Here is a 26,701-nt window from a genome sequence, read left to right as displayed (position 1 = left end):
GTCGATTAACGACGGGAACGATGTCGTGGAACGACTGGCTATATAAAAAATTCTGTAATTTTTTTACTTCGTATTCCTATGTCCCAAAAAAGTGGGTGAATAATTAATTAAATAAATAACTAAGCTGGCATTCAAGCGGTCATTCGATATGGATATATTTAATTTTGTTTTTTTTTCTGCTGCTGCTTTTGTTTTTGCTTTTCTTCCTCTCTCGCGTACTTTACTTATCTGCTATCTGTAGACTTTTAGTCAAGGTTGCTGATATATAACATATTTTAAACTGCTCAGATAACGTTCACATAGATTACGAAATCATTAAGTAAAAACACATTATTAAAATATATATCATTTTTCAATGTTCAAAAAAATAACAATTTTGCTTTTAATTTGCTATTTGAGAATTGAAAATATTTTAACCCTCTCGCAAATCCATCGAATCTACGCCAATGTCGGTGAAACTTTTCATTAGCAGCCTCACTGAGTGCCTGGAAAGTCTATCGGAATGACTTCTCGCAAACTTCCAGCGTCCGATCTCGTTCTTGGATTAGCTCCTCTCATCCCCTTTCTGTACTCCTGGTCTCCTCGTCTCGTATTCGCCTGATCTGCTGCCACGAGGGGAAATAAAACCTACTATCGAGTCTCTTTCTGTGGTATTATAATATTATTTTGCTAGGCTTCCATTTTAAGTAGCTTGCAAAAAAATGTTTAAAAGGATTTTCGACTAAAATAACGTAATAAAGAAATTTAAGGTAGGTACCCTTTTAGCACTATTTTTTTTCTTACCCAATTTAAACGTGTTCCATTTTTTAAAAGACGTTCACCAAGGTCTGACTAAACGTCTTGAGGAAAAACATTATTGCTTCAACGAAAATATTTTTTGTGAGGTAAGCTGAAATTTGTAGAAATACAATTTTTTTTTTTTTTAATATTTATTCAAAAAAAATTACAATGTGTGATATACATATACACGGTGTCCGGAAACTCGTAGTACAAGCGGGAAACTGGAGAATCTACACCACATGGGGAACCCAAAAAAACATAAAGTTTTTTGATTTGAGCATTTTCAAAAAAAAAAAAAAAAACAAAAAAAAAATATTTTTCGGCTATTTTAGGGTTAAAGTTTTTTCTGGTGTTTAGGGTTGAATAACAGATGTTTTAACCCTGCAGAGCAGAAATATTTTATGATTACATCGGATTAAATGAAGGGTGATTTCAAAATAATGCTTCAAATCCGAGTTTCTTCATTTGTTTTACTTTCAAATAGTTTTAATTAGTTGGGTACTTTGATCTTCAGTAATAATTTATAAGAATTTGATTTAAAAAAAAAAAAAAAAAAAAAAAAAAAAATCAACTTCAAACTCGATTTACTCGATAACGAAAGCTCAAATAAAAAAATATATACTACAAAATCGACTCCAAATGTGATGTAGATTCACCAGTTTCCCGCTTGTACTACGAGTTTCCGGACACCCTGTATATATTTCACTAGTAATAAGATAAAAGATATTATGATAAGATTAATATTTATTATTTTTCAATGATCTCCAATAATAAGCAATTGCTTGTGTGTATGGAATGAGGTATTATTTGTTTAGTTTCTTAAATTTATTTGGGAAAACAGAGTTTTAGTGTTTTGAAGTGTTATTTAGAGACTGGAGAATAAAGATACAAAATATGATAAAAATTCGAAAAGAAAGTCCTCTCCCCTCTCTCTCACTCTCTCTCTCTCTCTCTCTCTCTCTCTCTCTCTCTCCTTAAAGATAAATATTAGATACCGGCCATTACTTTGGATTTGTTCCTAAAGTTTTGGGATGACCCAAAACGCATCGAGCACGTCTAATTACGGAGGCAATTGAAATCCACTAACAAAAAAAAAATTAATACAGACGACAGGGCTACGCTTAATAATTTTTGGCGTCCTGTACGGGCTACGCCAAAACAAATCGCCAAAAACTAATTATTATACAGAATTACCGGACCTAGGAGAATTAATTGCTAAGTATCACCGTGTCATAGCTGTGTGAACTCTTATGTAGTAGATGTTTCCTTGTATTTTACTAAAAACGTTTAAAAATATAGGATTTTTTTCAAATTTCATATTGACCATGAAATATCCCGAGTTCGTTGCTCTTCTAGGAATCCGATTGTTCATCTGGACATAATATTTTATTGCATAAACTAGTCGGCGAAACAAAAACAAAGGCTTTTAAGGATGCCATGATGAAATATCAACAGAGGACTTGGTGCATTCTTCGGTATCGATTTTTTTTACATTGTTTTAATTTGTATCAGTGTTTCAGGCTAATTATTATTGCGTACAATAATGTATTACCATTTAACAGTTAAAAAATTTTAAATATATTTTAAACAAAAATTTAATTTTACGTAATTAATGAGCGACACAAGAAAATACGGCACGAAATCGAGACTACAACAAGTTCATTAAAAAGTCTGAATGATTGATTGTCCGATCTCTATTCACTTTCCGAGATAATTCATTTTGTCAATAACAGAAGCTACAATCAAACAATGTGTACATTCTTGGTGTACCTTATATTGTAGGTAATAGGTATTAAAATCGCTTGACAAACGGAGTCTAGAAACGTTCGATTTCGAGCACAAAACTGGTTTTTATTTATTTTGTAAATAATTTTATAAGAAAGCAAAAAATTTAATCAAATGAAACTGTCACAGATAATCTTAGCTATATTACTGTTGTTTCCTTTACGCGTTCACACATTTCTATTGAAAAAATATTTTTTGTAGTTTGCATTTATATTTTTTTGTTGAGTAATTTTTTTATTTGTATTCTACTCAAGCAAAATGATAGGAAAACCTTCAATTTATCTAAAATATATTTTTGGTACTAATAATGTACACCAATTCGTTACAAAGATTAATCAAAATAGTGATTTAGCACTAAGCTTCGCCTTAACACAGTAAAACCTTAATATAAATGATCATTTAACACCAAGCATAGGCATTACAATCTATAATTTTCTTAATTTCATATGGGGTAGGTATGAAGATGAAATAATGATATAATACAGAACAGTTCCAAACGTGATAAAAAATAGGTTAGGTTCGTCAATTTCCTATTTTGTCGTGTGTAACCTTGTTGAAATATGTTCATGGCAGTCCTAATTTATTCCATTTGCATGGTCTACTAAAGGTGAAGAAGGTGCATATTATATAATATATATGTGCATCTAACGGCTACTTTGGCCTGAGCGGCCACAGGCTAGGTGGCTATTCTAGATGCGGGGAGTTCTGAGGCAGGGTGGTGTTTATAGTTCATAATATACGGAGACCTCGTTAGCCTTGGAACTAGAAAAAAGGAAACAAAGCATCCTGCACGGTCCTTCCTTCTAGGAACTGTTATGTAAGAACTTATCGGGTTAGAAACCTTTCCTCCTTATGTGCATTTATTCTAATTTTGGCTACAGGGTAGTGCAAAATAATTGAAACATGTGAAAAAAGAATTTGAAGGATTTCAGTTTGTTTTTTATCAGACAGCCAAAGGAGGATCTACCCAAAGAGCGAACTTTTTTGTGTAAATCCACTAGCTAACCCGGCAAACGTTGTTCTGCCATATAAATTATTTATAATGAATATTTCGGTTGTTAAATGAAAAATAACGAATGTATTGTAAGTGTGTGGGGATGGGATCTATGGCAGAAAAATCAATTTAGCACTGAAGACGATGACCGCCGACAAAAACAAAAAAACGCCAACCATTCATTTTCTTAATTCAATGTGTTTCATAAGTAACGGAGAGAACATATTCATTGTTCGATCTTTTAAAAGTTAAATGAAGAGCGAGAAAAATCAATATATTTTTTATCCTTAAGTAGGAAAATGAAATAAGAAAAATCAATATTAATTTCGAAGAGCAATTGAGTATACAATATTTTTTGTCAGTCCGTCTTTAGCTAACACAAATAAGCTCGATGCTTTGCCACGCGAGAACATGCCAATTATAAATGTAAAAAAAATAAATTGATTTCTTACAGCTCGTGCCTCTTGAGATTGAGATTTACCCAATTGCGACATGCTCACATGCATATTTTCGGTATCTTGTTGGATTTGTATTTCTGTTCTTTCTGCTCTACTATTTTGCATGTTTGTTGCTTTATTCGTTCGACGGCCTAAAATCGGCCCCCTTGCGTCTTGCAGGCATTTTTCACTGTAATACACCCACACAAATAGATAAATTAAAATAAATCGTACAAAATTATGCACGCACTGCGTTGTGATACATAACAAATGCCAAATAAAATGTCGCGACGCTTCTCGTGAATGACTTGCCCATGTGTGGATGAATGTTCGATGAGGCGAACGCAGCGCCATCTGTTATTTAACAACGTTAATAATTATTTTCTGTTTGAAATATGAACGACGGTTAATTTTTTTCATACATAAATACTGAAATCACGATTAAAAAATGGTAGAGTAGGGGTAGGAGGGTGAAAATTTAAGGTTATAGACATTTTTTGATATCAAATAATAAAAAAATACAAAAAATATCATTCGTCAAAAAAGCGGGAAAAATTTCTGGATAGGTACATCCTAATCATCTTACGGTATGAAATATATTTTACAATTTATTCTCATACCTAAAAATTATAGGTACATAAAAAAATTCGTAAAAATCGGTCGAGCCGTATCGGAGGAGTGCGACCACAAACACCGTGACAAGACATTTTTATATATATAGATTGATTTTTTTTTATACACAAAATCATCGCCTGAAAAGTTACGGGTATCAAGCTGTTGCAATATATTTACTGTTGTATCTCCCGGATTTTTCACAAATTCTGTTATTAAATAACACTTTAAAACACGATATATTGACAAGGGCTCTGATATCTTAATTAGCAGGCGGTTGGAATAATCTGGACCCCGACCTTGAGGTTATCACCTTATTTATTATCCTCTCGGTCTCTGCAATACTCAACAGCTAACGCCATCTATGGGTAACCTTAGAGACTAATCTATTGCCACATATGGGTGAGCTCATACAGTAATATTAAGGATATTACCTTTACCGACTTCTTGAAAATATTTTACCAAAGCTGAGATTCAATCGAAGATAGAGCTATAAATTATTGCAAAGCAAACTAAAATATATTTATTAGTTAAAGGCTGCATGTAGCAGGCGGGGTGGATTTGAATTATATGAAAATCGACATTTTTATTACGAGATTGATGAAATTTTGCACACCTGACCTTCATAACAAGGAGTATACTATATGGGGTTGATAACACAGATGGATTTTTTAAATGTCTCATCAATGTTATCAATCCTAACTATATTTATATTTACTGGTGTCTACTAGCATAATATTTTCATTAAATACACTTATTCCGGTTGTTATTACGCTGGAAGTACTTAAGCGTAATGGGCAAAATTATTCAAATGAACTTTTAATTTTTCGTAATTGGAACTGACACGTATAAATCATATCCGACAATCGGTTAAGTAGGTGTAAGCGATTAAATTATTTTGCTTTAAATGTAATTTTTTACTTAAAATGTGTATTTCTTTTTTTTAATTCTTGACATATTGCGTTGATTTTCACAATTTTACTAACAGTGTTTATTCGAATGGCAAATTTCTGACGTCTCGCAATTTTTTTAACAAAAAATACACATACAGGGTTTTCCAGTAAGAGGTGTTATTTTGAATAGCCCGCTATTTCGGTAGATGTTACTTTTGAAGCTGTCATTTTTGATATTTGACAAGTATAAACTACGTCATTAATAAAAATGGAACAATACACGCTTCAACAACGCATTGAAATTATTAAAATTCACTTGAGTGAATCAAATGCAAATCATCTTGAGTAATGAGGCCCATTTCTACCTCAGTGGCTTTGTCAACAAGCAAAATTGTAACATCTGGGGCTCGGAAAACCCAAGAGTTATTGTTGAAAAACCTCTCTTTTCTCAACGTGTGAATGTTTGGTGCGGTTTATGGTCCGGCGGAGTTATTGGACCTTATTTTTTCGAAAATGAGGCTGGAGCAACAGTTACGGTGAATGGATTGCGCTATCGAGAGATGATTAATAATTTTTTATGGTCGGAATTGGATGGTATTAATCTAGACAACGTTTATTTTCAACAAGACGATGCTACGTGCCACACAAGCAACGAAACTATTGATCTTTTACGATTGAATATCAAAATAACACCTCTTATTGGAAAACCCTGTATTTGAATTTTAAAGGCAATGATCCTGAGGCAAATTTCTAATCTCTAAATAGTATAAAACATAGTCGCTATTCACTTCTGTCTGTTTGTGCGCTTAGTTCTTCTAAACTGCACAACGGATTTGATAGGGTTTTCAGTTTTCACTATCATTTAAAGAATTTCTTCCGGAAGGTTATGTAATACATGCATATTATATTTATAGAAATTAGAGAAAAGTCGATGTTTTGTAATCAAATCGTAAAAAAATAATGAACGTGGTGTATTATTCATTCGGCACACTACAAAAATATAATGACTTAAAATAACTTCAAAATACTCTAAAGATAGCTTCCAAGAACTGAAAAAAAGCCTTGAATCCTTTGATGCGAATTACAAAACAGTGAGGATTTTTTTTAAAAGAGTGTGGACTTTTGATGTGATGTTTCTTTTCCTCCTCAGAAGGGTATTACACCAAAAATCATTTAAAGTTATACAGACAGAATTAAAAAAAACTTATTTATTTACGCCCGTTAAGCCCCCGCATACCTTATTTTCTATTGATTTATAGCAAGTTTGTCGTTAACTCTTTAAGTTTTTAAGTTCTGAAAAAAAAGTTAATATTGTAGTAATATCTGAACATTTTTAATGCTGAAATGTTAATTATATGAAAATCCCTCGATAGAAAAAAATCACAAAGTAAGCTCCGAAAATTATTAAAAACACGTTTTGTTCTGTTATTTAATATATTATAGGCATTAAAAATCCCAGTGTATCTTTAAATGCAAATAAAGCATTTATTGAGAGATTTTTGCTCTATTTTAAACGAGTCGTGTTTTATTAAATATATTCATCATTTTCGATTAATTATTATCGTTTTTTTTAATATTTGCGCACTCCCTCTAACATTCGTATTTACATATCTCCCTTTCAAACAATCTTTGAACGCTTACTACGGGACCTTGGACTTTTGCATGTACATTTACAACATGATTTAGATAAGTCATCAACAGTGCAGTATATAAATGTGTCTTATATAGACTGACTTAAATTTAATTTACAAGAAATAAAAAGTGGGAGTGTTTCATTATCCAAACATTTGCCTAATTGAGGCTTAAATTTCCAAAACAGAACTGTATTTTCGAAATTCAAATGGGATGGATATCTAGGATGTCAGGCGAATGTAAGTGAGGTGGAGCGCTTGGCTATTTGGCTTAATGTAATATTATTTGTTTCTATTTAAATTTGCGTTACTATTATATTTTCAGTATCAATATAATTTGAAGCTTTCAGTTATCCAGAGTTAATATAAATAAAGTTTTCTCTCAATTTATGTATTTGGATTTCTCACTTAAAATTACCTAATACCTAATCAGGAATAGCTTAGTAATCTCGAGTAAGTCGCGAGTTCAAATCCCAGCGTGTGAAAGTAAATTTTATTTGATTAATTTGTATTATTTACTGAGCATAGCGAAGTTCTGTTGCAAATCGACCACCTTGCAATTTTTCAATAAATTTGTTTGTGTTTTTCGGGTCCGGTCAATCCTGTCAAGATGGTAGCCGTATTTGATAATACCCTGTTCTTCCGCCAGAGCGCGCTCTGGCACACGAGATGTCAAATCGGAATAATCAACATTACGCGCAGTCTACTTTCACAGGACTTCTATTTAGTTATATTCAGAATTAAACTTTTTTCATTGTTAACGATGTCAGAGGAAACAGTTACTTAAAACAAAACATTAGGGTTCTTACAATGATAACCTGAAATTATCAAGATAAATGAATACAAAATGACAACTTGTAAAGATCTCGACTAGCAAGCTGGGGGTCGCGGTTTCGAATCCCGGCGTGCGCAAGTAAATTTTATTTGATCAATTTGTGTTATTTCATTAAAAATAATATCTTGTATACTTGCCTCACATTCGAGAGTGTAAGATACTCTCAGTATCATCCTGGTCTAAGACCACCATTCAGAATTGAAACGTTACTTTGGCCGAGTTTGGTGACCAGATCTGAATAGCCAGGTACTCCTCCACCTTCCTCTTCTCCGTCTCCTTTCCCTCCCACATCCCTCAGTCTCACGACATACTCCAATTGGGGATGCCATAGTCTCACTGACTTTAGACGGTTGGGAGCAGTTCTTCCATCCACAACGAAATATGAGGGTTCTGACAATAATTACCTGAAATTATCATGTTAAATGATTACAAAACGATATTATATTATACTCAACACAAATATAGTAGATGGTGGTCGTGCTCATTTGACAGCATCAGGTTCGACTAGCACCGTTTTCCCCAGTGGGGTAGCGCTAGCGCCGGAGTTCTCGAGTGTCGAGTGTCGAATGTCGAGTGTCGAATGTCGAGTGTCGCGTGTTCCCCGCCCGGCACGGGTCGGTGACCTGCCGCGGCCGCGCGTTATCGCTGCCCGGAGTGCCCGGCCACTAAACAAATAAATAAATACACCCGACCGTCCGACACAACACACCGCGCCGGAGACTGCCGAGACGCGGTGATCGGTCGCAGTGCCGCGGTGCCTCTCGCAGTCGACGCGCCTCGAAGGGTAACCTTGCAAATCAGAACGGCGACAAAACAGAACACTTTTGAAAAGTCACATAAACTCAGTTATGAAAAAAAGGTTAACTGTGTTAGGTTATTTTAGGTTTTTAACACAAAATAAAGAAGAACTCAAGAAGTACGATTTGAGCGTGTTTCGTGATTCAAAAGTTTGGTAAATCGGACCTCAAATTTCAAATACTTTACTGTGTTTCAACGTCATTATGAAATTTTCATTTTGATCAAACGTAATGGCGATGTACAATGCAAGGAAAGTCTGAGAGAGACAGAGCACGTGCTAAATGGGCTAGAATCAAAATGTTGTGACATTGGTTTCCATTTAAATCTACATGGAAGGCATTTTTAGTGTGTTTCATCGCATTATCTATTCAGCAGTTTTTAGTATACGTTGCTTATTTTTCATCACTTTTAATGACTTTATATCACTTTGGTAAATTTTCGTAGGTACTCCACTTCTAAATTATTGGAAAACACCTCGTTTCAAATTTATTGCATCGGTTTTTGAATCACGAAAACCAACCTTATATACAATGCATTTGATCAACGAACATGATGCTGCTAATGGTCATATACTACAACTCATTTACATTCTGCACAGGTAGATAATTTATATATATTGGACCATACATATATAGTTGGAACGAGGTGTTATTTAAACACTTAGGTATACATATTCAAATAATGGGAAATTTTACCATCACTTTAATGAATGTATACAAATACCCCATAATATGTGTAATACCTCAAACTTCTGACATATCCCATACATTCTGATGGCAACATGTTACACCAACACCTCCTAGCGGCATAAGTTGTGCGCCTTTATTTTCTATCATACATTTCAATAGATTTTATGTGAAATATATCTTTAATTAACGTTAATAAATTATAAAAATCGAAAAGTAGGTAATCTACATACGACCTTATTGCTATTTTTGCTCGTACATAAAATTATTGAAGTCTGTATTTGATGGTTTAGAAAGGTAGTGAAATATTTTATATATTTATCTGACAATTATTATCATTAATTTTATTTATGAAAGAATTAATAATTAATATTATAGGGTATATATTATTTATTATTAATTCAATTCTCACAATTATAACTAACCTGTTAACGTATTTTGGTATCCTGCAAAATGACCGTTTGTGTTTTTAATTATGTATATCTTTTTTATTTAATCAATATTGATAAAAAAAAATACTAATTAGAGCGCGCAAAACACGCAGCCAAGTAGTAAATATATTCAATTTCCCGCCATTGAAAGAAATATTAGCGTCAATATGCTACACTAGCGTCACTGAATTAATGGGATAATAGAGTATTCGCTTTATATCAAGTTTTAAAGGTGTTCTGATTTGTCATCGAACCGCATCGAGGTATTTGCGCAGTGCTCGGGTGGGCCGACACACCAGTCTTTCGAACGGCCCTAGCCTCTGTTTCCGTAAACAAACCCGGTACCAGATCGGAGACATCTCCGGTGTCATCGGGACATTGAGAATGTGGATATTTTTGGACAATAGCGCTTATCTTTCTTATATTCTTCATTTTTACTACAGTAATAAGTATAAATATGCTGCCTGGATTCTTGTGTTGATAACTTTAGCAGTACCTACCTAGTTTTATTACAGTAATAAGTATGCTGCCTGGATTCTTATGTTGAAAACTTTAGCAGTACCTACCTAACTTTATTACAGTAATAAGTATGCTGCCTGGATTCTTATGTTGAAAACTTTAGCAGTACCTACCTAGTTTTATTACAGTAATAAGTATGCTGCCTGGATTCTTATGTTGAAAACTTTAGCAGTACCTACCTAGTTTTATTACAGTAATAAGTATGCTGCCTGGATTCTTGTGTTGAAAAAATATGCGATACCTACCTAGTTTTTTGTTAAATTCTAAAAAGGATAACAATTTATAATTAACTTTATTTTACAAAAAAAAATGTTTTTTGTTTTATTATTTATTTAAGACACTCATTAGTATTTCACTTACATAGATACAAATACATCTAGAAAGAATAGTAAATCATCACATAATTGAAAATACTACTTTCGCTTGTGACTTCGGTTCAGTTTGGGTTCGGTTTGGATTCGGTTATGACTCCGGTTCAGTGAACTCTATTACTTGGATATGCTTTGAATTTTAGTAACATTTTCAAAATTGGAATTTTTTGTGGGAAAAATTCAGACAAGCGATAGAGTGGGTACAAAAATTATATTTAAATTAATCGTCTCTAAAACAACAATGAACGTTTTTGAATGATTTTTTTGTATAATTTTCGATAGCTCACTAGATATATACTGTTTTAAAAAACCATGAAAAATCCCCGCTGGGCAAAAAACCAAATAAAATATTTATGAGCTATTCTTGTAACTGTTTACAAAACACTTTAGTTAAAATCTTGGGTAATTTTAATAATGTTATTATTACATAAAAAAACATTTTTTTTTATATTAACTTTACTTACCGTAATAATTCTAACAATTTTCCAAGTACCCACTACCAATTTGCCTTAAAAATATAAAAGAAATGTTTTTAATCACAAAAACTTTTCCAATTACGTATGAAAATTCTTCGGCGGCTAGTGACTTTCTTTGTTCTACGGAGCGATTTTCATATCGAAAGGTCATGTTATTGTATAAAGTTTTTACCATATTTGAAGCGCCCAACTTACAAAAAAATATCTAAACGATAAAAAAAATTATAAAAATGTCTTCGTCAATAACAGCAAAATCACTGTTTGGCGTCATTTTAATTAAATAAGACAACTTAATTTATGTACACCGCCACAGTTATCAAAATTATCAACAAGTTTCAATATTGGTTGCTCCTTGATTCTGTTTTAATTTATTATTATAACTAAGTAATCACCAGTTTTGACTGATGCCCATCTCAATCCAATAAATTTAGATAATATACAACAATTACCGAACTTTACGTGGATTACCACGAAAGCACACATTAACAAGAATAGTGATATAGTTATATACATTATAAACCAAAAACACCAAGATCTTATAAAGAAATAAACATGACAAACTGTCTAGCATTACAAATATAATGTGGAGCAAAAGTAATGTCACCATGTGAATATACCCAATTTTTTACAAATGGCATCAAATGTCATTGTGCTTTGAAATTTTTGTTTTAGACAGATAGAAAATTAGTAAACAACAAGCAATGGAGCGAATACACACCTGAAGAATGCGGAATTATTGTTACTGCTTATTTGACCAATTTCAATGTTGTTTTAACGCGGGTGGGGCAAAAACACTGTCATAATGTGAATTGGCTGCCATTTTGTTAGAAATGAACAAAATGGGGCTCTGTTTTCACGGAAAATTTATTTGAAGGTTCCGCGTTGTTCAAGTGTTTATCGCTTCATTGCTTGTTGTCAAATAATTCTCCATATGTCTACAACATAAATTTAAAAGCCCAATGACATTTGACGCCATTTGCAAAAATTATGGCACATTCACATTATTACATTACTTTTGCTCCACCTTGTACAAAATAAATAATCATTTTTATCAGATTATTGGTGGTTTAGCAAACACACGGCTCGAAAAGTCAAACAATTTATTGAGAAATTCAAAAATGTAATAAATTACAAGAAATGTCATAAAACTATAGTGACGGGTAACGTTAATTAAACATAGCTCAGCACTCAAACAGCGCTGAAAAAACTGATGGCTGAAAAGAACTTCATTTCATGTATAAGCGATTACACCAGAGTTGTACGCCGACACATCTCATCGTGTATTGATGATTTTTGGACACAAGCAGTGGCGGCTCGTGACTTTTCAGTGCGATAGAGTGCTAAGTTTGAAAGATCGACATCACTGATGTTATTGAAACTGATGTTATCGATTTTCTACAAAAAGATTTTCAGGAAATTTCAGTTTGGCCGTACGGATTTCCTGAAAATCTTTATAAAAAAGCGAATTTTAGAAAAAAAAATATCATTTTCATCTACAACAACATCAATAATGCCATTTTTTGTAATATTAGCACTCTAGTAATCCCAAAAGTCATGAGGTGCCTGCCACTGGACACAAGGTGGCAAAATGACAAAAACAACACCTTTCATTTGGAAAACAAGCATAACCGATCACTATACCTTCATCGTTTTTTCAAGCGCAGTCGTGGAATTAATACGTTGTCAAGTGACTCAATTTTGGGTTCACCCATCTAACGAAATAAATGTTAATTGTGTGGCGTTCGTTGCCGCCAAGGAACTAAATGAAAATTATTTAAAATTAACTTTTCTTTCCAATTAAATTCTTTCCATTGAAGCGTTTTCCGCTAAATCCTTTCTAACGTATTCCGATAAATTATGTGTGGACGTCATTTTTGTCAGACGAGTAGTAAATGCGAATACAACTCTCGTAGTCTGCAACCAGCACTGTCAGTAGCGTGCAACTCACGTCAAACCGGTAGTCGACGCGTCGCGGCACGTATGCTACGCATACAAAACCCAGGTCGCTTATAAGTATCTCCATGGATGAGACGGCCTTAGGCAAAGAGGAAGAACCACAGCACAACTCAACTACTTGCTTCATTCACATTCATTTATCGTCTCATACATAAAAAATATTCTGATATTGTGACTTTTGACATGATCCGACGCGGGGGAGCTTTATTGGTGAATTAAAAACAACAAAATAAATTTGGTCAAAATAATAAAGCAATACTACTTAATGAAGTCTTTGCTACGATAATAATTAGGTATTAGACATATTTCAATATTAATAAGTGCAAGAAAGCGTCCTTTGGTGAGCTTTCGCCCTGCTCTACCGTTGAAAGCTGCAGACGAAAGGTTTCCCGGCGTCCGGTCGGGCTTTTGTACAGGGTCAGCGAGGACACGGTGCAATCACTAAATCAATTTAACTTTTAGTTGTTTCGTCAAACTATCCAAATCACAAAGTATTACTTTCAAACTTTTCATCTAGCTTTTTTGTAAAAGTTTATTTCAGTATTTTTTTTCTCTTTCTTTGACTCCTTAGAATTCAACATTTTTCATTTTCTTCTCTAAATGGTATAAAATAAAGTCGCTATCCGCGTCTGTCTGTTTGTGCGCTTAGTTCTTCTAAACTGAGCAACGGATTTTCATAGGGTTTTCACTATCGTTTAGAGAATTTCTTCCGGAAGGTTTGTATATATAAAACATGCGTATCATGTTTATAAAAAGTAGATAAAAGTCAATAATTATCATAGAATTCAAAACCTCGAAACTTTACTCCAACTCATTATCTCTACCCTAGCAACACCGGGTACACACCAGCTAGTTTTTTATAAAACGCTTTCATGTTTTATTTATTTTTATGTCAAAACATTAATTTTATTGCATTTATACTTTTATTAACAACAAATGCGATTAGTTTAATTCTATGAGGAATATTGACCTGTACTAATACTAGTATGTTAGTATAGTTATAGCTGTTGTGTTTGTTCTATGTTACAAATTATAAAAATCGTTTACATACGTTATTTTGTTTACAAAAGACATTACAATTTTCAGTTGTCAAAAAATCACACTTTACGATATTACGGAGTAAATAATAAAATGTAACTTCTGTCAGATATTTAGGACTTCTTAGTCGGACCGATTGTAAACAAGTAATTTAGCCACGTTTCCAGCAACCTTACAGCGTCCATCATCTGAAGAAAGATAAGACTGCCCGAAACGTTGGCTAAATTATTTGTTTACATTTGGTCCGACTAAGAAACGAAACGAGGAGGAAGCGCAACCCGGCATAAAACCCTAAAAATTAATCACGATAAAACTTTTAGTCATGAAAAGTCTCAAATCATACCCTAGTATTCAATAAATATAAAATAGAATACAAAATATAGGAGGCTGCCACGGGCAACTAACCAAGATAACAATATCACAAAAGGAATCCAATTTATGTAAGTATGACGGGCTCCGTGGTCGAGATTCCGGCGTGCGCAAGTAAATTGTAAATTTTTGTTTTTTCACAATTTATTAATCTAAAATAATATATAGTGTATTTGCGGCACATTCCAGGGTATAAGATACTATCAGTATCGCCCTGGTGTAAGACCACCATTCAGAATTGAAGCGTTGCCTGGAATAGCTTTGGCCGTGTTTAGTGACCAGGTCTGAATAGTCAGGTACTTCCCCATCTCCTTACCCTCCCCACTACCTTCAGCCTCACAACATACCCCAATTGGGAATTCCATAGATTGACTTCAGATGTTTAGTATGGTTAGGTTGGGACTCTTGTGCGATTTCACATTAAAATCACGAACCCTAATAAATGAATTTAAAAACATGTAATTTAAAGGGTTATTCGGTTATCTTTGTACAAAAAATCTTATACCCAACAAAAATATTTATGGAATTGAAAAAATATATAATTTCCATAAAAATATTTTTTTATTAAATAACCAATAGAAAAGTTACAAAATTCAACATGTAGGTACCTATATGCATTGATGTATCATATTTAGATGACACATGAAGCGAAAAAACAAGTTCCGCTTTTTTACCTCCAACTGACCTCCAACTCTCCCAACGCTCCAACTAAAACTACCGAATTCATTCTGCTCGCACCGCTTATCGCGTTCTAATAGTGGAACAAGTTTCGACGAGATATTATTAGTACTAATTGTAGCTCTATGCCTTTATGTGATTTTATTTCATGTGATGTATGTTTTAAATTCTGTCGAGTTGAGCGTTCCACGTAAAATGAGCTCTACGAAGAATAATAAATTACAAAAAATGAATGCGTCTGAATTATTTTGAAGGTGCTATTAGAATTATTTAGCCATTATCTGAACATGACTAGACTCCAGACGCCCCAGTACCCCCGACTCGGCTCCGGATCTGGGAAAGAGTCGTGAAATGAGATGATGTCATCGAAGCCTTCAGAGAATGTCTGGCGGAGATAAGTAACTATTAAAAATATGCTGTAGACGGTTCCATGACAAAACAGAACATCGAAGAAAAGTGATGAAAATTTAAGTTAAGAAAAAAACATTCCTAACCTAACCCAACCTATTTTTTTATCGTGGTCTGTTTTATTCGGTTACCAATTACAGGATAATTAAAATATTGATTTTCAACCAACAAACAAACAAAAAAATGTTTTTTTATCGGTTTTAAAAGTCCTTCAGACGGGAATACATGTCCGATGTTTCGAAGGCCTTTGCGCTATACAGTCCATACACATAATACTAAAATACACTTCTGACTTTTTCTTTCGACACGTCATGTCAGTTTGATAACAATTCGATTGTCTGACAGCGCGCGGTGACTACTTTTGCATAGAACTAAAATACACGTCTGACTTTTTCTTCCGACTCGTCAGTTTGATAACAATTCGATTGTCTGACGGCGCGCGGTGACTTTTTTGCATAGAACTAAAATACACGTCCGACTTTTTCTTCTGACTCGTCAGTTTGATAACAACTCGATTGTCTGACGGCCCGCGGTGACTACTTTTGCGTATAACTAAAATACACGTCTGACTTTTTCTTACGACTCATCAGTTTGATAACAATTCGATTGTCTGACAGCGCGCAGTGTCTACTTTTCATAGAACTAAAATACACGTCTTACTTTTTCTTCCGAGTCGATATAAAAGACTTGACTTTAGAGAAAGTCTGTAAATAAATAAATTTCGCAATAGATTATATTTTGTGCTGATTGAGACCACAAAAATCGAACACGAGAATCGAACGTGTATTTGGTTCGTCCGATCCGATGGTCTGATCAAATAATTGGATGTTTAATCCCGGCCTTAGAGTATTAATAAATCTTACTTTTAATTGAATACTTAATACTTATTGCATAAAAGTCTCAACTACCCACAATCATCCAGAGTATGTGAGACTATGGCATCCCCAATTGTGTATGTTGTTAGGCTGAATGTCGTCTGGAAGGAAAAGAGAGGTAAGGTTAAATAGTACATGGCTATTCAGATCTGGTCACCGAACACGGTATTTCATTTTCTGATTGGTGATCAATCACCAGGGCGATACTGAGAGTTTCTATCACTGTGAAATTAATGCATATTTCGATAAATTTGTGTGTTTTAAATTCAAATTTAGATTTGTCAGTAAGATGTTTTCTTTTTTCCTGAAAACTGTGAAGATTTAAATTTGGTTAACCTAAGCTTTATTTCTCTTATAGGTAACTCTTTTTATGAACGATTTATATAATTCACAAATAAACAGCCATTATTTTTTAAATAATGAAAGTATGATTTTTAAATAAGTGCAATAAATAACCAATTGTAAATGTGATTTGGATTTCCACAAATTAACCAATGTTCATAATTAGTAATGTTCCATATTATAAAAATATAATCTAGTACTGGCCATGAGAATCTTAATTTCTTATTATTCGTATTCGCAACATGCATTTTTTCAGTTTGCCATAGCGAGGTGTGGACTTCATTATTTGAACATGCAATGTGTTTGTGCTGACGTAGTAATGCTGAAAATAAACTAATTGTATTTAATCGCCCTATTTTACTGAGTAAACATAAGAAACATGAAGAAAAAGGTAAACGCACTAGACAGAGTACATCCGATTGACAAATGGAAAAAGCGCCATACGTGCATACTGCATACATTGTATCTACCGACTTACATCTCGAGTGCAGGTGTACCCGGCGCCACGGCCGAAAACGAAGCGGCGAATAAATTAAAAATAATTATGAAAATGTCTTCCGATCTGTCTATGATGATTTTAATTGATCGGTTTTTGATTGCACTTTGCTGCGCGGCGCTCTTCGCTCGCCTAAACATTTGACCTTGCCTCGCCGCGACTTTCTTATAGATAGTGTGAAAATGAAGTAACTGTTGCCGGACCGGCCGAAGCGAGTATTGGCAGCGGGCGGCGGGGGTGGAGGTGCGGGGGGCAGACACCGCTGCGCGAGGCGGGCGGGAGGGAGGTAAGAGGGGGGCGGGGCTGTCTGGCCGCCGCGATAACAGGCACCCCTCCCCTCACCTCCAGACATCTCTACCCCCCTCCCCAGCCGCCCGCGCCCGCCGCCCGCCGCCCGCCACCCGCCCGCCCCAGGGCCGCCGCAGACGGTTCCCCGCCGACCCGTCATTCGTCCGGCGGTATTCGAAGCGGACGAACGCGCGGTTCTACAGTCAAACATTCCTAATATTTTTTGACAGCTCTCGAGTGCAAACTGGTTTTTCGGTGCATAATAATAGAGATACTTCTAATGTGTCCTCGAGGATTATCGCACTTCGAACCCGTCTGGTGACGCGAGTGTTGAAATGACACAATTCCATGTAAATTGATTTACCGGAGATATACGTACAAGTTTACACGTTAATTCAGTGCCGCGATGGAGAAATGTACACGTACAATCACCAGTCGCCACCTGCCGATCTTCCCTCGGTCCACCTTGACACCACCGACTTCTTAAAACAATACCCAGTGATCAACAATAATATCACCGGTCAAGGCGAGGCTGCTCTGATCTCCAGTCTGCGTCTCTTAACTTCTCAAAATGTCGAAAACATTAGTGAAAAAGTGGAACTTTTAAAACATTCGTGACAGTTATCTATAATAAACATGCAACATAAACAGTGAGTTTTCTTAGGCTAGATTTTGTGTTAAAATTTATGTGAATTTAGTGTTAGTAGTGAACGTTGAAAAGATAGTTAGTCGATTGTAGTGGAAGGCCAATTATTGGACCTTTAAAAGGGCTATTCGGTTTGTCAGTTCAAAACGCTCATTGTAACAATACTGATTTGGGGCGTATTGGCAATAAGTGTGATACATTTTGTTTTTATTTTCCCTGAGAAAACTCCTGGTTTTGAACATATTGGCGCATTGAAATCTTTGTGACAGCTGTAAGGGCTCGTTGGTATCAGCAGTGGTGTAGTGGTCAGCTAGGTTAATGAGATTTGACAATCGGCGACCGGTCACCAGCCCTCGGCGTGCCCTCACCTGAGGGGGCCGACACCTGCGGCTGCTGCAAGGTGAGTCCCATCCCGGACCCTTTTTCGTCATTTCATGCATACCCCTCCACTCATACGATGTGCCAATAATTACACACATATCCTTGAATACTTAAACACTATCCAAATTTAGCAACAGAACTGATGAACCAAGGAAAAAAAATATTTTGGATTTTGAATGTTTATTTAGACAAGATTTTATTCATACATCTAGTAAGAAAAAATACAAAAATATGAAACAAAAAATGACAGCTTAAGATAAATAGATTATTCGTTTTGCTAAGAAAATGTTTAAAACTTTTTGACAATTTCCTGAAATAGTGCAACGTTATCCATATTTAGCGACCAAATTGATTATTCAAGCAAAATATTATGTAGGTATTCATTTTTCTTAGATAAAATTTACAAGAACGTTTGTTTACTTAAAAGTTGCAATCGGTTTGATTGCACGGTATTATTAATCTTAAAGGTGTTACCAAAAATAGATTATCTCTTGCACTCGTTTTTCATAATAAACACAGGTCGAAATATTTCATACTGTCATGGCTAATTAATATTTTTTTAATTAATTTTAGCATCTGTAAATCATAATTGTCGATGTGGGTTGTTTGAAAAATTGTCATTTAAAATTACCTACATTCGAATTCGATGTGTGTCTAGGGATTTTATGAGAATATAATAAAACACTAATCCATACTTACTGAAACGAAGTGTAAACCTTTTGGTTTTCACTTGTCTAGATAAATTTCAATCTTTGATCCAAATTATCAAAAAAATGAAAATGTTTGCATAACTATATTTTTTATGAATCGAAATATTTAATTTTTGAATACTGCATCTAGATTGGAGTTACATTAAAACTTTCTAAGAAAATTAGGTAAACATTTAGTATCAAGACACATAATGCAACAATACTTCGTTTCAACTAAATAAATTACTAAAAATGCCGGAAATGGAAAATAATGCATTTTCATAGCAATTTCATTCAAAATTATTCGGATAATTTTCCGTTTAGCTAGCGGCGATCTTAAATGTTCATAGAACTATTATTACCTGCTATCAATGTTACATTTGACAGTAATTTAATTAAAATGGAACGAAAAACTAAAAATAATTAATTCTGTTGAAATGCATTCTTTTCTATTTCCGGTAATTTAAATATTTTCTTCTTTCACTATTAATTTTAATTAAGGATGTGTTGTTTCGCAGAATTTGAACAATTCATCAAATTCATATTCTGCGAAAGTTTTATACGAGTTCTCTTATTACTTCATTATGAATAGGTTGTTTGACAGATCTTGAATATTAAATTGTTAGTTGAATTGTTAAAATTCTGTGAAACTATCCCTTGTATGTTAAAACTTAAACGTATTACTATCGGTAATTATTCATAGTGTGTATAACAAATTATACTAAATTATTTACCAAAAAATTTTTTTTCTCAAATAATAATTACATTATGTTATTATTTTTTCTATTCGCCACGGGACAGCCGCAATATTAAATTATAACCTCTTTTAGTCGCACTCGTGTTTTTCCACTGATTTCCAAGAAGATGACACATTCATAGAGCGGCTGCAGCAGGGATCTCGCCCGTGGCTAGACAGCGCACAGACACAGACTCTATTCACAACAGTAGACGTCTGACCCGCTCTACGTTTCTAGTCTACTGTCTGGTGTCTGCTGTCTGATCGTGTCCTCTGTCTCTATTCTACACAAATGAAGCCAGATGGAGTCATGTTGCCTGGAAGCTGTATCGACATGTCTCCATATTGTAATGTTACATAGTTTACAGATATGTACATTGTGCATTGTAGTAGAAATATTCAAACAATTAAATGAAATAATGCATTGTTTTAAATAACTCTTTGTGATACGTACATACCTTCGTCAATAAATTAGTTTCCGTTGTTCTCTAAATTCCTTCATATCAGAATGTATCGTAATTAAAAATTATAATTTGGATGGTATGTCTCTCTGTAACTACGGTTCAGTGACATCTAGAACTGGGATTTACGTTGAAACTGATTGTGAGAACGATTCAGTGTTTTCTTTTGATTAATATTTTTACAGATGTCGTAATTTTTCGAAAGTTTGTTGTTCATTGGAAAGCTAAACTTCCGACCGTCGTTTTAAAATTTCGCAAATCGTACAATTATAATATCCAGTGGTTTTTCATGGGTTTGTGCTATTTTATTGTACATTATATATTCGAAATACGGTCACAATAACAGTTTTCGTTTGCTCTTTTCGACAGCATTTTCTTGTTGCTGCTAACTGCTCCCCAACCGTCTGGATCCAGTGATACTATTGAGGTGTATTGTGAGGCTGAGGGTATTGGGAAGGGAGGGAGATGGGAAGAGGAAGGTGTGGAAGTTCCTGGCTATTTAGATCTTTTCAATTCTGAATAGTGGTTTTTGACCAGAGCGATACTGAGAGTATCTTCCACTCTGGAACTTGTCGCCGTATATACTATTTTTTTTTATATTGTGAACCCTTTGACCACGAAACACGCCAAATCGGTTGGTTGAGAAATGCTTCAACTGGAACCCAATGAGATAAACAGATATGACCTAGAATGTGATTTGTGAAAATTACACTCCGACGCGTTGATGACGCTGTAATTGTTTCTTTTTCCCCAATTTTAAAATTAGCTTTCGCTCATTTTTATTGGAGAAAGCGGCCGTTTGTACCAAATGAAATTATTTTATACTTGATTGGCCTAATCAAATGATATTTTTCAACAATTTATGAAAATGGTATCGGGAAAAGTTTTCCGCAGTCGAAAACTCAATGTATTATTGATACTACATTTAAATGTACCGACGATCTTTTTTGTACATACAGGATGTATCGGCACGTACCCGACAAATTTAAACCAGCTATTCCTTAGCACATTTGGAGTAAAAAATGTTATGGGCACTTTGCTGTCCGGTAACATTTTTTTTCCATTAAAAACAAAAAATAAATAAAAAAATCCACACTCCGTCACTGTCATTTGCATTGTTTCTCGTGTTCAACAGCTGTTATTAGCAAGTGTGTCAAAAAGTGTCCTCGCTCTTTCGTACACACTAAATAATAATAGTTAAAAATGAGACGAATGGTGCCGTGCCATTTCGTTGTGATTGTAAAAGCGCGCCAACGTAGGTACGTACGTACATTATTCAACGAAACTCTAACAAAATATTGCCAGACGGGTTTTCAAACTTTGACAAAAGATAAAACATTGGTGACATGTGGTGAAAATATGAATAATATTTTTTTTATAAAAAAAAAATGTTACCGGACAGCAAAGTGCACGTAACATTTTTTACTCCAAATGTGCTAAGGAATAGCTGGTTAAAGTTTGTCGGGTACGTGCCGATACACCCTGTATAAATTACCGCCTCTGAACCCTTCAAGGTTTGCGCATGGGGCGATTTTTTCAGATACTACGCCACTGATATTGACTGTATTTATCCATAATTAAATTATAATAAGCAGTATTTGTTGATTGAAGTACTTGTATATATTGAATTATTTGGCGTTTTGGAAATAAGCCGACGTGGCTCAATGGCCCAGAGCGTCTGACCCGACATCAGAAGGCGTGGATTCAATTCCCATTCCCGTCGGCGGGAGATATTTTCATTTTTTATAATATTACAGACGACTAATTATTGCTTATAATAATTTATTAGTCTTTGTGCTATGCATAAAACCATGTCTTATAAACATTAGTTTATCATTAAAAAAATAATAATAATGTATTTATCCTTTTCATTTAGTGTCTTTACTTTCACCATTATGTCAATATAATACAAAATACATGAGAATTATGTTAGAAATTAAATGTTATCTTACGTTTTCGTCTGCGAAGGTCGCAATGTTTTGACTGACCCAATTTTGTTATCATTTTCTCGGTATTTACATCGATAATATTTTGTACAAATTTTGGATATTAATGTCCTAATGCGTCGAATTTTGTTACACATTGCTAACCACCACATTAATGTGTTATGAGCATAAGATATGGTCTATATATGGAATCAAAATTGCGGTGCTGAAAGGGTCAATACATAACTAAGTTTCGTACACTTTGGTGAGTAAAATCTTCAACCTTACTCAGAGTAAAATAATCACTATACACTTCTACATAAACAAATAATATATGTTATGGCAAATTATATCTATTTATATTATTTATTTATTTATTTATACTGGGTTTTTACAGACGATCTCACTTACGTGAGAACAATCCAGTTATAATAACTCAGTTAACATACAAATACACATACAAAGACACATTAATTCTCATATACCTAAATAAAGATTAAAATATAAAAGAAATAAAAATTCAAAATTAAAAATAAATATATAATAAAAATATTACAGAAAATTAATAGACGCAAGTAATACATAATATAATCAATGCAACATATTATTTAACAATAGCAGAATTTTTTTTCTGAATCCTTACAAATTATCGACAAAAATATCTACTTCAGCACACTCAATCTTATTGTACAGTCTACACATTTGGGTGAGAGGGCTAAAATAGGCGATATATTATAAATAATATTTATACACATTTACAGAAATTCCGGATATAATGAAATTTTTAATACTTCACCTTCAAAACAAAAGGAAACATGTCTACATGAGATTTCTAAAAACTCTGCGTGAAGCCCTGACAACGCATTTTGCTGCGAAATCTCATTTGATAGAAAAACGAACAGATAACAGAACAGGAAACAGCATACTAATGTAAATTTATACAATGACTGCCCTCTTAATATATCATTTTCAAAACGGAACTCCCGTATTAATTCTCACTTATCACCTTCGTGCTCCTTATCTCGAGTGATCTTACTTCTCTCGGGTGTACACCGCTTGTACCATGTACCTCATGCGATACTGTTCACACACCGCTGGTTCATGCATACCCTATGAAAGCGGTGGCGTGGCATGCGACCATTAGGTTTGCCAGACCTAGCCACCTGACTTGCGGACACTTGTCGAGCTAAAACGTCACCATTCAATTTGTATGAAAAATTGTTAGCGATCACGCCATCGCGTTCGCGCTTTGTTTTGAATGTTGAATTGTCGACTTTTGCGTTATAGAAAATATATCGCTGCTAAACGAGTCAATAAGCGTTGATTTGGTAATGGCCAGGAAATCGCTAGGAAGATAGTCAGCAAATGCATGATGTCGCCTTTCTTTGTAACCTAGAGATATGATGATTCGCTATTATTCATGTTCACGGAGAAAAATGACTGTTATGCTAACTGGCCAATACGATTCGCCTTACAAATATGTCATCACAAAATGCAAAAATATTTGAATTTTCATGAACGCGTGTTTCGACATCATAATAATATATTCGTAACTTACTAAAAGTTTATCAGAAAACCTGTTAATTCATTCGTAAAGCCTGCAATCCCGTTTTTAACCGGGATTACCAATAGTTTGAAGAGATTCTTAATAAATTAGTAATAGAAATTAATAATAGGGATATTACTTTAAATCATTCTCACTGTAGGTACTTTGGACATGTAGAGCGAATGGACGGAGAAAAGAGTGCGAGGAGAACATATTATTAGCTATAAAAAGGCATTATGATTGTAATATTGTAATATTTTCTAAAAGAAATTGAACGTGTAAGTTGTATTAATTAGAAGTATAGATGCGTGCCAAGAGAGAGTTCTATCTTCTCTGCCAATCCTTGTGAAGAAATGGCTAGTTAGTAAAGTAAGTTAGTTCTTAGACAGATTATTAAATACCCCACGTTTTCCTATCATTCTCTCCTATGCTTTTCCAACATGCACCTACTCTTATAGCTTCAAGCCTCTCCTTTGTGAAAACTGCACCGTATAACGGAGTATTAGAGACCGTGTGCGATCATTGTCAAATGCACCTAGCGACAACCTTGAAATGCATCTGGTTAGTCATATTGTTTGGCTAAACTGCATACCAATACTGGTACACTTTAGAGAGTGTATCATTGATTCCGATCAATTATGATAGCCTTATTCTTGACTATGCAATTATCCCTGCAGCATTCAACCAGGAATCATTTCTTTACTTTTTATTTGACATTCAGTGTTTTCAAATAATATGATAAAACGCGTCACACATTTTTTCTTACTTGTTCTATTATTCTACCTCTTGACCTGACAATAATATTGGCTAATTCTTACATCCACTTGAAAGTCGTGATAAAATATTATGTTTCTTGGTTTATTCACTGTCAAAACCATATAATGCGTGGTTTTCTCAATCTTATTCATAATTCACATAAAATATTAATATCCAGATTTAACCAACCGCGACTGGGAGCGTGCAATAAACTGCGATAGCAAGTAGCACTTTTAAATCAAACGTTCAGACTATAGTTTTAGCAATGGGTGTTGTTCATAGCCTACATATTTAAAAAAAATAAGGATATGTTTCCTTTGTTCCTACATGTTGTACTAAATAATTAAACATGTAAAATATTCATTACAAATACATAACACAACATGCATATTCTCTGTCCGCACGTAGCACAGTTATGAATAATGTATGCACGCTTATAATTTTACTGTTTGTAAATGTATTGCAACAGTAGCCTGCACCTAGTGCAATATTCCGACCGTGAAGGACTCGCTTGCACGCGCCGATTTTCATATAAAAACACTCTATCCAACTGCACCGCGGCTAAGTGCATTCGTAATGCAATTTGGGCTACCTCTACGCCTTGGATTAGTTCCGATATTTGAGTGCACTTTTAATGACCAATTTAGGTGCAGGTGAAAAAGTTGGCGTTTTTCCTCGTCTGGGTTATTTTTAGATTAAAGTCATTTATTTTGGTGACCTTTGTAGTTTAGCATAAAGATCCTTGACTCTGGACTTGACGAGATTTTTTAAAAAAGTGTAAATAAATACGTTTGTTTTTTTTTAAGTTTTTTTTTTCAAATACATTTAAAACTAGATATTAAGAAGTTGGAATCTTTTGAGATAGCAAATAATCACTGAATCACGTATGCGTATTCACCGCTGTATTGAAAACTGTGTACATAAAATGAATCACTTTTGTCAATGAAGGTAGACGTCACATTAAAAGAAATAATCGGAAACATTGTTTAAAATGGATTTAACTTATCTCATTATTAACTAGATCTGAAAAACAATCCATCCATCCTTTTCCTCTTCACATTCTCATTTGACTATTATTTCTGTTTCACAACATAACCCAATTGGACTTTGCATTTGACGGTCTCCCAACATTCTCTCGTCTAGTAATCCGTAGGTCACAGGCTCAAGTCCCGATGTGCGCGAATTTTATTTGATAAATTTGGGTTATTTCACAATAATTATCCATTTAATAAATAATATGTAGTAGGTTCGCGGCACATTTCAGAGTGGAAGATACACTCAGTATCGCCTTGGTTATCGACCAACATACAGAATTGAAACGTTGCTTGAAATGGATTTAGCCGTGTTTGGTACCACATCTGAATAGTCAGGTACTTCCCAACCTTCCTATTCCCCATCTACTTCACCTCCTCACCACCTTCAGCTTCACATCAGTGGCGGCTCCTGACTTTTGGGTGTACTAGTGTGCTAATATAAAAAAATGGCATTATTGATGTTGTTGTAGCTGAAAACGATTTATAATTTTATTTAGAAAATTCGGTTTTTGTATGAAAATTTTCATGAAATCAAACTGAAATTTCCTGAAAATCTTCCAAAAAAAATAAAAATCGTTTTCAGCTACAACAACATAAAATAATGCCATTTTTGTAATATAAGCACTCTAGTACACCCAAAAGTCACGAGCCGCCACTGCTCACAATATACCCCAATTGGGGATGCCATAGTCTCACTGGCTCCAAACGGTTAAGAGCAGTTGGGACTCTTGTATAATTGTTATTGATTCCTATTATTGCTTTAATCACAAACGTACCCACTCGTTATCGTATACTAAGTATAATTCTCTTAGTAGATTTGTCAGTAATT

General features: G+C 34.2%; 1 protein-coding gene and 1 non-coding gene across 2 annotated transcripts in view; both read left to right on the top strand.

Moving 5' to 3' along the window:
• The window catches only part of LOC149422204 (uncharacterized), a 386,407-nt gene that overhangs the window by 221,003 nt on the left and 138,703 nt on the right, over nucleotides 1-26,701 (top strand). The window lies entirely within an intron of this gene.
• TRNAS-CGA (transfer RNA serine (anticodon CGA)) lies at nucleotides 22,262-22,337 on the top strand. Its single transcript has one exon. It is a non-coding gene; the product is annotated as a tRNA-Ser (tRNA).

This window comes from Hesperophylax consimilis, chromosome 7, assembly GCF_061612785.1.
Source record: "Hesperophylax consimilis isolate HC1 chromosome 7, BYU_Hcon_1.0, whole genome shotgun sequence".
Lineage (NCBI taxonomy): Eukaryota > Metazoa > Arthropoda > Insecta > Trichoptera > Limnephilidae > Hesperophylax > Hesperophylax consimilis.
The sequence above is the reverse complement of the archived record's forward strand: the minus strand, read 5'-3'. Positions and strand labels throughout refer to the sequence as shown.